This window comes from Vidua macroura, chromosome 5 (assembly GCF_024509145.1).
Source record: "Vidua macroura isolate BioBank_ID:100142 chromosome 5, ASM2450914v1, whole genome shotgun sequence".
NCBI lineage: Eukaryota > Metazoa > Chordata > Aves > Passeriformes > Viduidae > Vidua > Vidua macroura.
In genome coordinates, this window is record NC_071575.1 from 70,152,626 (window position 1) to 70,165,779 (window position 13,154).

A 13,154-nucleotide genomic window follows, 5' to 3' on the forward strand; every position below is an offset into this window, starting at 1 on the left:
GAGGTGGGAGGGAGATCCAGGTCCCACATGGTTTTGATTTCCCCCAGGTAAGCCATTCAAGGAAAAAACACCGTGCAGCAATTTGATCAGAAAGAGTTGCTGTGCAAGAGTTGTGGATGGGGACTGAGGTTGCTGCCAGCCAACTCACCTCACCTACCCCAACAGTGTCATGCATCAGGCAATCCCTCACACCAGCTGAGGAACATTATTCCAAAAAGATGTTCTTCCAGAGAAACACCTCCTCTCTCCCCACAAAATCATCTCTAGTAATTATTAAAATTAGTCAACCATCTCCCGAAGTCACAAGCTGCAGACTAAAACCAGAGCCAGCCAAAAAAACTCCCAAATACAACAATTCTGCACTGCAAAGCACCATTTGCGTGGAAATGTGCTGATTTCACCAAAAGCTCTATAAAAGGCAACAAGATTGGCCGGCAGGCCAGTCTGTCCAGCTTCCTGCCAGGCTGCCTGCCAGCCCCAGGGTGGGTACTCCCAGCTCCCTAACTCAAAAAATAAAAATCGGCTATGAGAAGGCTTCCAAAGGATGGGGATTTTGCTTCCTGTAGTTCTCTGATTAAAATAAATGTTGCACAGGTGTGTGTGTGTGTGTGTCAGGAAGGCAGGAACAGCTCTGCTATACACAGCAAGAATGGTTTTTCAACAACAGAAAAATTCAAGAAAAATTATATTTTGAAAGACAGATGCCATTGCTAACAGCACAGGAGGGAGAGGATGAGACATCCCTGCATAAATCTGTGAGTGGGAAGACAATGGCAAAGAAATCCAAACAGCAACACGATAAATCAGAGGTGGGGAATCCCTGTCTTATCCCTTCTGCAGCGTGCATGCAGCTATTGTATTTAATTAAAATAAATTACAGCTCGCTTGTGTACAACCTGCAGGGCTTTTAACACCCCTGAACAGAAGCACAGGGGTGAGCACCACCCTTCAGGAGTTCACTCTCCGTGTCTCCAGACGAGGAAGGCAGATGCTCTGTCACAGCACAGTCGCAGCAAGGCTGAGGGATCGAGGCAGAACAAAAAGCCCAAACAGTTCTGCTTTTACACCATCCATTTCCTCAGCCCCATCCCTGGGATCCTTGCCAGGATGCTGGTAACGTTTTAAATGGAGCAGGCAGAGCTGCCCAGAAGTGTGGCAGCTGCTTCTGAGCAGGGATGTTTCACTGGAGAGGGGTTTCTTCTAACAGCAGTGATTTAACACTCTACGAACTAAATTTCTGCACTTTCCTGGTTAACCACTGCATCCAGAGGATGTCACCCTCTAATTCCTGCTTGAATTCACCCCATGTATTTTGCAGAAGCATCAGCACCTGAGGACAGGAACGTCTCCCTGCACTGAGGTTCACACTCGCTGTGCCCCAGCTTGGCACAGGAACATCAGTCCTGCACTTCTCAGGACCAGGAGGGGAGGGGGTGCACAGGTGCTGGAGCACTGTGCCACACACCTGAGGATGCTGCAGAGAACACTGATACCCTGGCAGTGTTTTGGGGGGATACAAACTGAGTTTCTACCATCACCCAGGTCAGCCATCCACACACAGTGCTCCAGGCTCTGGCTGATTTCTGTGGAAGATCAGCCTGTGAAGGTCTCTTACACCAGGAGGCTTGGAAACTCCAGGCTGCTGAACACAACAAAGGAAAACACCTCTTGACAGACCATATCCCTAAGAGAATTAGGGGCACAATGTACCCAACAGGACTCTGGATTTGGAGCTGCTCCATGGATGCTCAGACAGCAGAAAGGACCAGTTAAATCTGACCTTGAGCAGCTGCAGAGTATCAGTTGATCCATAGCATTTGGGAAAAAAAGAGATTTATATTTATTCTTATCCTTAGGAAAGCATAAGTGAGGAGAAAATGGATTTTAAGTGAGCTCAGAAGTCCATGATAATACTAATTCAAGATTTCGAAGTGCTTTACCAACAGCAAGTAAAATACACAGATTTCTGACAGGAGAAATGAAGCAGGAAAATGCAAAGCAGCTTGTCCAAGCTTATGCAACAGATGAGAAGCACAAACAACACACAGATCTCCAGGCTCTATCTCTGTGTCCTACCATTCTTTCGTTTTAAAAACCTAAATCCATTTTGCACTCCAACGAGGTTTTCCACATAGATTTAAGTGTTAATTCTGGGCTGTTTAGACCTTCTTTTTTCCTGATGTGGTATCTCACCCATTATCTCCTCCTGTGTACACATACAGTAGAAAAGGAATTAGTATTTCAGAGCCAAGAAAACAGGAAAAAAGAGGAAAGTCCTAAATTTTTATCTAAAGCCGTATTTCTTTTCATATGGGCACACTGAATACAGATTTGAAGCAGCACTCCATCCTATGAAGAGAGAAAACATTGCTTGGAAACTATGAAAATTGAAATTGCTAAGATGCTACTAAATATATATATTTATGATGCTTCTATTTCCCACACTAATATCATGCATAACACGTTTAATGCATTATCTGTTCAGATGCAGATACCCTTCACTGCAGGCAGAGAAGAGTTATCCAAAATGCTGACAAACCATCCCTTAGCCCCATGAAGTGCACTGAGTAACACAGATCACTCCAGCACACAGCTCATGTGGCACAAGGACTGCTCCTACAAAAGACACATAAAAGGCTCTCAGTGTCCATGCTGGTGCCAGAGTTTTCTCTGTGGAGCCACCTCACCACAGAGAAAAAGCACAAAAATGACATCTAAGAACTCATCTTAGCAAGCTCCTCTTTTTTTTTGCAGAGCACACATTAAACTTACAGGTACTTTCACATCTGACATAAATTAAAAGCCCTCTTTTAAAACCAACTTGTGTTTTTATGCTTCTAAGTCATCTAGAGGACAGCACTGTCAAATGGAGAGTTTCTCTTTGAATACCCACTGCCTGTGTGAATGGCTACTCCCCTCACTTCCACCACTGACCTCTCCAGGGTTTGTCTCCTTTCATGCCATCTATGCCTGTGGACCTTCTCAGAAGAAAAGGGACCCCCCTAAAGAGGAAAATGGCTTTCTTTACCCTTGCTGTCTGTTATTTTCTTTTCAAACCCTCCTTCTCATTCAGTGTAAAGGGGAATTTGCTCTAAGGAAAACCTACATGCTCAGAGATGAGGCAGGAGTGAGTTCCTCCTGAGGTCAGATATTGGGCTTTTACTGATGAAGAGCTGAAATATTAGTATTTATTGCTGTGCCTGAGATCTGAAGCAGCCCTGGTGCCCTCACTTCACAGGTACAAGTGACAAACACGACTGACAAAAACACTTTGTGGAAGGTACATGAGTTAGCAGAATGCTTCCTGATCATCTGGTCCCTTTTAAGACTAGCCTCACACAACCAACCAACCATTTGAACAGAGCTGTGACAGAAAATACTTCTACCAACCCTAAATATGTCTGTGTGCACGGTACCAATGTTTTTTTCTGTAAGACATTAATTGGAATCAACACAGTGCCATGACAGAGCATACTCTTGCCATGATCCTCCAGGGCAGATGGAATTTTGGAGTCCATCTTTTAAGTGCAGAGGTTGTTCTCTATCGTGACTGTAACAAAAGTTATTTTGGATCATTTTAAAGGACATCATTGAAAAAATGAAGGTTTATGCCTGGCAGTAAAAGCACCTGATGAAAATGCACAGTTAAAATGGAATTATCTCGTGCCTGGCAGGTGAAGCCTGTAGGAATTCAAGGCTTCCTTTTCCAAAACAAATGTAAGAGATTTAATATAATTGTATACATTAATCTGCTCTAAACCTTGGGGAAGCTGCAAAGCTTTACTTCCTTTTCTGAGGCATGAATCCCAGATCTCAAAGCCTGGTTATTTTAAGGAAATGTTTATGTGAATAACTAACACCAGAACTTAACTACTGTCCTCAGCATGAAACCTAAAGGACGATTCAAGCGTCATAAAAAGGCTTGGATTTGAAAGGACTTTAAAGACCATCTTATTCCAACACCCTCCCATGAACAGGGAGACCTTTCATTATCCCAGGTTGCTCCAAGCCCCATCCAGCCTGGCCTTGGACATTTCCAGGGATGGAGCAGCCACAGCTTCTCTGGGCAACCATAGAGGTTGCAACCGTATCTGATGTTCAACGTGGAAAACATCACAGAAAGAATCCAGTGGTAATTCACAGAGATACACGCTTTAGGTCAAGGGATACCATCTCTCCTTGAATCCCTCTCTAACCTGCTGGCTATTTCCCTAAACTCCAGATGTCCAGAGTTTTGACCAAAACCACAGCTCCTTTTTCTTTGCACACGTGATGTTCTAGATGAGCTACTTAATACACGGAACTCCTCACGTACTCTTGGCTGAATTACCTCCTTGCCTGCTCCCAGTGAGCAATAACCAATTTAAACAGTCTTTTTTCAAGGTGTCAGAAAGCCACAAGGGGTTACATTAATGCATGACTACCCTGCAGAGACTGACAGATCAGGTATCACAACCACACTCACATACAATTTATTAAATCAACCTCTACCCCAAGGACTGCACCACCACCACCCTCAGGTGCAAATGGAAGAGGAAATTAAGGAAGTCTTGGGTAATTTCATTGGTATTTTTATATGAATTTTGAGACAGACCTTTTTTAAAATGGAAAGTTCCACCACACCATGATAAGTCTCTTTTTCTGTATCTGGCTCAGCATTTCTCAATGCAATTTAGTACCTCCAACAGAAAACTCACCGTAAATTAGCAAGAAATGAACAGGGAACAATGGACAACTGCAGTTCACCAGAACAAATGTTGGCAACTTCATTATCACTTCCAGCACTGACCACATGTATTGCAGGGAAAAAGCTGACCTGGTTAAGGACTTTTCCATTTCTATCTATGATCTCTCAGGGAATGTGCTAAGGAAACGACCGTCCTACTGAATCATTTCAAGAATTTAACAGCCAAGATGATTTATTACCATAAAATAGGTCTTGGAAACAAAGATATTTGAGGAGACTCAATAGCTATTAAATCATTGTGGAAAACATGATGCTGAAGGAATTGCAGATGCCTGACACATGTTCTACTGCTTTTTTTTTCCTTTTTTTTAAAATATTGAGTCTCTATAAAAAGCAACTCTGCAGATTTACTTAAAAACTTTTCTGACAGAAAAAAATTTAAAAATAGAGATATGGGTATAAATTAAAATGGCATCCATAAAAGTAAAAAACAATTTTAACTAAAACACCCCACAAAGGCTATTGGAAAAACTGGAGTCACCAATACACCAATGATTTCAAAACCTATGCATTAAAAATACACATCTCACTTAGTAAACAAGCTGAGACGCGTTTTGCAGAGTTATAGATATTTTAGAGTTGAGTCAATACATAGAAAACCTCACATCATCTTAATAATGAGTCCACTTGTTAGCTGGTGTGAAACCAGATTCAGTAAAAGCACCTTGGGTTTTGTTATTACAACTGCAGTGTAGATGTTGTTATCACATAGAATACGCTCTGCTCGAGACAGTTGGAAGCAGTTCTCTTCAAAATGTGCCACTGAATACTGCAAGTGAATCAGAAAGATGGTCTGTAAGGCTTGCTATGCAAAATACCACTGAAGAACATGCTGCTCTTTTGATCAAAATAGAAGAACTCTTGTGCTAAACCTTCCACTTGACCAGGCTGCTCCAAGCCCCATCAAACCAAGAACTCTTAGAATACCTAAGTAAATGTTTTAAATGTATTCCAAAATACTCAGCCAAAATACAGCAGCCTCAAAGTTAAGATCCAAGCTTTTCTTACACCAGCTGATATTGCAGACAATACTAACAAACTTTTGGAGGCCAAAATCCCTTTCCAGCCCTTCTTGCTTTCAAATCTCTCCCTCTTCACAACCCTGGATCACCACAGCTACAGCAGTAATTAAGGCACAAGCCAGCCTTGACCTCCTTTGTGCCTTGACACAGTGATGACAAAGGGAGAGAAAAGATCTAGCTCGTGCCACTCACATTGAGCCATGTGGCTCAAAAACAGTTCTACAAACTGCACTCACAAACCAGGAAATGAGGAAAACTAATGGCCTTTATAATTAAATGTGTGCCTTATAGAAAAGCTGACCGATAGACTTACAAAATAGGAAAATGAGCATTCCTCTTTGACTTTATTTTGCGTCGTCCTGGTTCACTTGTGCAACTCAGCCACCGTTCCTTTTTCTGCAACACAACAAAGAAAAATTCTGCTTAAAAAAAAAAGTATTTGCTTGAACTGACATTTCTCATTACACTGTTAAGTAATGCTTCAAGTTTACTGCTTGCTTTTAGTCAACACTGGAAAATATTTCCATCCTTCTTGACTGCTTCTCTGATTTTGATTGCCAGAGTATTCCTGAAACTGCTCTATCAAGATGAACCTTGGAGACTGCTTGGCGATTTGAGCATAACACTGACAAACTAGAAATAGATTCCAAAACCTACTGCAGAGTTGACCAAAGAAATTCCTCGTAGCCACAGATATAGTGAATAAACATTTTTTTTTAAAAGGATCTAATTGCTCAAAGATATCTTTGTGGTGTCTTCTTAAATCTGTGAGTGTTCCTTGCTGGCCTCCAGCATCTAATTCAGAGAGGTGATGACCTGCTCCTGGTTTGGGGTCATATCTGGTACCCCATTTCCAGGCACCCTAGTGGGAGTTGAATATTGGAAATGTTGTTCTTTCTGTCCTGCTGCTGCCCTGCCTACTCTGAAGCCCCCTGGCTTCGCCTGCCCGGCCGAGGCACAGTCAGCAGCGGGGGACACTCCCCTGTTCTGGAGGAGATTCGGGGAGCGACTAGGACAAAGTGCTTCGCTGTCTGCCTTGGAAGGAGGAGAGGTGACACCTGAGGAGGTAATGAGGGAGCTGACTCAAGGCTGGGGAATCAGTCTCGGGTTTAACCCGAGCTCCGAGGAGCTCCGAAGGCCAGAGCGCCCGACAGCCAAAAGCGCCTTCGAGGCTTTCGCAACAGCTCAAATACCGGGGTGGTAACCAGGGGGAAGGGACGCCCATTCACCAATGGGGGGATTTGGGGGAGTGGAAGGAGGAAGGACAGACAGACACACAAACCAATGGGGGAAGTTCAAGGGAGGGACCCCTGGTCCTCATCCACTCACTGGATGCCCAAGGTGGAAGATTCTGGGAGAGTGGGATGGGGAGCAGAGTGATGGACAGGGTGCCAGGGAGGGGACAGGGGAGTGACTGAGCATTTTCAGGGAGATTGGCATTGAGGGAAAGGTGGGAAAGCTCGGGGTGGAACCATTGGGAGAAAATGGGGGCAAATGAAGGGGCAAACCATGACAGAACTGTTACAGAAATATAAAAACACAATACAACATCCTGCTCTGTGGTTTGGATTCAAATCTATAGAAATAGAAAAATTATATCCATACCTTACTGGGAATTGAAGCAAAAGAAGAGCAAGCAACCAGAAAAACAAACAGAAAAATCTAAGTAGAATTATGAGAGTATTGTCCTGAAAAAGAATGCTCTGATGCTACATTCTCTATTTAACCACATTAATTAGTAAACTTCCAGCAGAAGTTGCAAAAAAGAATTCCTCATTCCCTTACTAGGCTAAGTAGTGACCTGGAAGAACTACTCAAACCTCCATGAAGAAGAACTGGATTGCTCCAGATAATGGGAGTAACTAAATTAACTGGGGACAGAGTGGAAAATGAAGCGCAGAGCATCTCATTGCTCAAGGTCAATGCAGTTCTTGTTCTGCTGAAAATGGTAATTTGCAAGGGGGAAAAGAAAAGTATTTACAAAAAAAAGAAAAATATGGAAAGAGGAGGACACCAGTCAGAAAGAATCCTGACTCTGGCTACAGTTTGCTGCCAGGAAGGGATAACAAAGCAACAAGTAAATGCCAGCGTGGATTTGTCAAACTGCTTCCCTTCCCTTTCCAAGAAGTTAGAAAACCCCAGGATACAGAAATAATTCAGTGATCACCAGGATCACCTGAGCATGGCTGCTTTCATGCCAGGTCATGTTGTTTTCTTCCAAAACAATAAAGGATCATGGATTTGGAGAATAAAACTTAATTTTTCTCAAGTGCTCACCCAGGTCTTAGCACATGGCATCCAACCTTCAGCACCAGCAGAACCCCAACACATGCAGAAAGAAGCTGAGAGTATCATTAATTCATCAGAGAACTATGCAAAATAAGTGTTTTCTTAGTCCTGAATTCTAAAATCTCAATATGAAATAAATACATGTATCATTAGGGGGTATGAAATCAACAAGTCATTTATAAGGGGCACAGTTAAACTTCAAGCTATTTAATTTAGCAGAACAATAGAGCTTTACAAAGTGTGTCTTTCACTAATGACCTGGACACTATTTTTGTTATTTCTGCCTCTAAAATGCACAGCAAATATTTGTGGTTTTTTTTAAAAAAGGCATGTTTCTTAAAATGTTGTTGTGCAGGAAAAAAAAACAGTAAAAAGAAAAAAAACTAAACTCAGAGTACAATCAAATATACAAAGGAAAACCATACAAGTACAGATTTCATCATACTCCTCCAGATTTTAAATAGATCAACATATTTTGGAGATGGGTGTGATTTTATGCGAGCTGTGCCCCTTTAAAATTGGCAACTACATTTAATTCAGTGCTGCCTTATTCCAAGTTCCAAACTCCAGTTGAAAATAGATCTCACAATGGAATCCTACAGCTGAATATACTCTGGGAGAAAATTAATACTTTAATTTATTCCAAATTCATTTGCATGACAGTATATCATTAGTATATACAAAAAAAATGTATTATACCAACAGAGGAAAAATTCTGTGCAAACAGTGAAAGAAACTCACATCCCACCAGTGATATGAGCTTGAAACTTGAAGCAACAAAGCTGTTTTATTTCTCTGAGAAACAAACCCATAAAAAATACCAAAAAGAGCTGTTAATAGTCTACATTGTAATTTAAAAAATACCGTATGACTTTAAAAAGAAACATGAAGCAAATATGATTTCTTTCATGCCAGGTATCTCCTAAATAGCTGAAAAGAGCCACAGTGCAGACTAAAAATAACTGATATAACACAGTTCACCTACAAAGCAAGTTTTCCTACCTCACTGATTAACCAGTTGAAGAGGAAAGAAAACACACTCACTTTGTAACTCCATCAACCTTGTTGTCCTGGAAACAATTCTACAAGAGAAGTACCTAACTGCCAAAACATCTTCTGCTACTACTTTTTGGGTTTTTTTCTTCCCCTACTTCCCTCTCTGCAGTGCTCTCAATGTTTGATAAGCAGCCAGCACCAAACCTAACCCATCAAATGGCACAGAAATCAGATCTCCTGCTCTTAAAAGGAAATACATAATTCATTTGAGTATGCAGAATTTAGGGAACACCAGGTTTGCACAAAGGCTATGGAACGGACTGGGTCATTTTGTTGTTGCTGTTGTTGTTAATATGTCCTACTAATTGAACCTTTCATTTTAGGAAATGGCTTCAAGTTGTGCCAGGGGAGGTTAACGTTTGATATTAGAAAGAATTTGTTCATGGGAAGAGTGGTCAAGCACTGGAAAAGGCTGCCCAAGGCAGTGGTGGAGGCACTATCCCTGTAAGTGTTAAAAAAAAAAAAAAAAAAAAAAAAAAAAGGATATAGCAATTGAGGACATCATGTGGTGGTGAACATGATGGTGCTGGTAAGCTGATGGTTGGATTTAAGTGACCTTAAAGGTCTTTTCCAACTGAAAAAACTCCATGATTCCATATAAACCACCCAATCTACAGGGTGAACTCAGCCTTCCTTATTCACGTGCCCAAGCACCTGGGGTGAGAGTCCTTTCTCTCACACTCTGTGGGAGTGCAACAAGGTCATAAACCACAAAAAAATTATCTTTTTTAGGCTTTATGGTTACTGTCTGTGTTTAGAAGGGAACAGGTCTTGGCAATTTCTGCCACATTGCTGGCCACAAATTCAAAAAACGCTTCCATGTCCCCGTACTGGAAACATTTGTGCCCTCCTTTTCTTGGTTTAGAATCCTTTTTTGAAACAGGTCTGTGCTTTTACTAGAAGAGAAAATTTTAACCTCTGTATGAAATAAAAACTAGGTTTAGAAACCAGATTTATCTAGGAAACAAGAGGTTTGTTTCAGACCACAACTTTACTCTCCACATCTCTCCATACATTGTTCTTTTTGCTACGCATCCTGTTTGGGCCAGATGCAGCAACTTGGCCTTACCTAAATTGTCCAATCCACTGCAACAAATATATATACTTACTTAAACACTTGTGAATTCCTAATTTCTAAACTACCACTGTTTTAAAAAATTTGGCATCCGAGCTTCTCAGTCAGCCTGCCCACACACACTGCCCACACCTGTTTTTTCAGTAAAATGCCAGAGTCTGCACTGGTCTCAGATGGGAAAAATCACAATCCACTGTTTTCAAATGAAACCTGTTAATTACCAAAATTATTCCCACAGCAAGTCCAAAGGGATTTTGGTTCCTTCAGAAGATCCATGATTAAACATAGCTACACTCAGCAGTTTTATTCAGTGTGCTATCTCTGATTTATTATCTTCACTCTGCTAAGGAGAGCTGCGTTTTCCCCCAACTTCCTCCAATTTACAATGTACTCACAAGGTTTTTTTCATGTTCCCTAGAAATGCTGGTTATCCATCTTTCTGTACCTGAGATTTTCATATAAACCCAATCTAATTGTTACCCAGAGAATTTGTGGCTGCCCCAGCTCTGGAAGTGTTCAAGGCCGGGCTGGATGGGGCTTGGAGCAACCTGGGACAGTGGAATGTGTCCCTGCCCATGGAAGGGGAGTGGATCAAGATGGTCTTTAAGGTCTTTTCCAACCCAAATTCTGCGCTTCTAATACGCTTTTTACATTGATTTTAAACTGTATCCTTGTATCTGCTTTTCCAATGACTTATCTTTTAATATATCAATGTGAGTCACAGCTTGGTTTTCCCTTTTCTCTTGTGATTTTATTCCAGACATTGTAAACCTTCTGTGTATTCCTTTTAGGCATCTTCTGGAGAGATTACAGAATCATAAATGGATTGGGTCGGAAGGGACCTCCAGGATCCTCTATTTCTTACCCCTGCCATGGGGAGGGACACTTTCCACTAGACCAGGAGCTTCCCTTAGACCAGGTCATATGTTTAGCTGGCAAAATTAGCTCAAATCCCAATTAATCAGGATCTGGAGTCGCTACCAATAAACCACCACCACTAACGGATCCAAAATCTCAACCTCACAGTCTTGAGCTGCCTCTGCAAAATGCCACAGTTAGGGATTAAAATTTCTCATCTCCTCCACTACAGACCCAGATGCCTCAGCAGCATTTTACTGCACAGGCTCAATAAACATTCCATGTGCCATCAAGCAGGCAGTGAACATCCACAGAAGTCTGTCTTAACACGTCAAAGATCCAGGGATTTTCAGCGTCCCATCCCTCGTACCATGCACGAGAAAACTCAACAGCAGAGAGAGAGAGAGAGAGAGGAGGAAGGTATTTGGAAACTTGGTACATACGAGCAAATTTAAGATTATGAAAATTGTGGTGCCTTACAGTAGCAGCGCTGTTACACGCGTTACAAACGCTGAATTTTGTCAAACTATTTCCAGTAAATGCATTTTTTTCCCCACCTCAGCACTAGAAATTCCCAGTGCATAGTATAGATTGTTATGTTCTGCACTTTCTAGCTCGAAGGAGGACCAAGTTTTACCAGCCAGCTTTTCGGAGTGTTTAGACCCTCACTCTCTGATACAGAAACACACTGATCTCAGGCTGGAAAATACTGATTTTTTTCTTCTTATTTCAGGCAAAAATTCCAAACCACAGGAAAGCTTTTGCCTTCTGCTGCCACTGAATACCAGTTGCACAAGTAAAACAGAAAAAGGCTGAAGTTATTTTAAAACAGCTCCTTTTCTCTACTTAAGTGGATAGTTTTCAGTGGGAAATTAATGCCCAAAGTGATGCAAACACCAATACCCCTGAGTAGGGCAGTGGCAACAAGTGAATGAAAAAAACTTGCAGGCTTGCAGGGTAATGTAAAAATATAGTATGGAGGGTTGAACAGCATTATTAACTGGGGAGAAAAACCCATATAGCAAACACAACAAAACAACACCCTCTGATGATTCTTTTTAGACTCAGGCAGCATTGCCACAAAATACCTAATCAAGGTGACACAAAGAACTTCTAAACCATTTATTAATTACTCGAGGCTATTTTTCATTTTACTGCTTCACTGCAATTTCCATTAGCATGGGAAATTGTACCGTTTTTTTCCAAAGAGATATTTCCAGCGAAGTCAGTGTGGATTCAACAAGACCAGGACCTTCATATAAATAGAAATCAGAAAATAGTATTTCCATAAGAAACCACTCAGATTTATTGGATTAACAGGCACTTACAAGTGACTCACGCTGACACAGCCTATAGTAATCCAATCTATTTGAGATAAGAATAAATTCAAAGGAAACCTTAAATTTAGAAAAATCACCTCTGTGGCTGCACACATAGTTGGCTTTATTATATGAAATCACATTAAGTGTTCCCTCCAAATGGGAGGACAAATAAATTAAAAGCTAAATTCTAGCAATTTTTTTTCCATGAGTGCAGCATGTCCTCAGCAGCAGTAGCTGCCACTCTGAGCATAATTAGAGGGGGATAAGAGAGCCCTGTGTGGAATTGCCTTGTGGAACACAGCAGTTTTCCTGTCCTACAATCCCACAGGAATATGCTGTGCTAAAGGAGTGGAAAGAAGAAGAGCCATCAAACCACCTTGTCTCAGGAGAATTAAGGCAGGTTGTTAAATCTGCAGTGGCAACCACCATTTCTCCTGCACGTACACTGGTTTTCCTTTCCGTCTGGGATTTCTTGGGGAACTCTGACTTCTCTCCAGGGGATGTTACTAAATCCTAACAAACACTGAGGTGTTCTGGCTCAGCACACTGAAGCATCAATGCTTTCCTGAAACCCTGAAGGATGCTTTCACAGCTCTCACACCTCCTTTAAAACGTGGCAGCAAGCAGGGAGCTGGGACACAGCTTATTTCTATAAATACTCCTCCGCAGCAATAAAAGAATTTTTACCTCTTGATATTGCCATGAATAGCAACAGTCTGAAAAAAAAAAAAAAAGAAGTAGTATTAAATATTACAGAGTCATAGAATGGCTTGGGTTGGAAAGGA

General features: G+C 41.5%; 1 protein-coding gene across 1 annotated transcript in view; it reads right to left on the bottom strand.

Annotated features, from left to right (window-relative positions):
* LOC128807138 (endonuclease domain-containing 1 protein-like) overlaps positions 1–13,154 on the bottom strand; it is a 161,401-nt gene that overhangs the window by 96,687 nt on the left and 51,560 nt on the right. Inside the window, exon 3 of the mRNA XM_053977262.1 lies at positions 6,083–6,165. The gene's annotated coding sequence lies outside the window, so the exon portion shown is untranslated. The remainder of the gene's footprint in view (positions 1–6,082; positions 6,166–13,154) is intronic.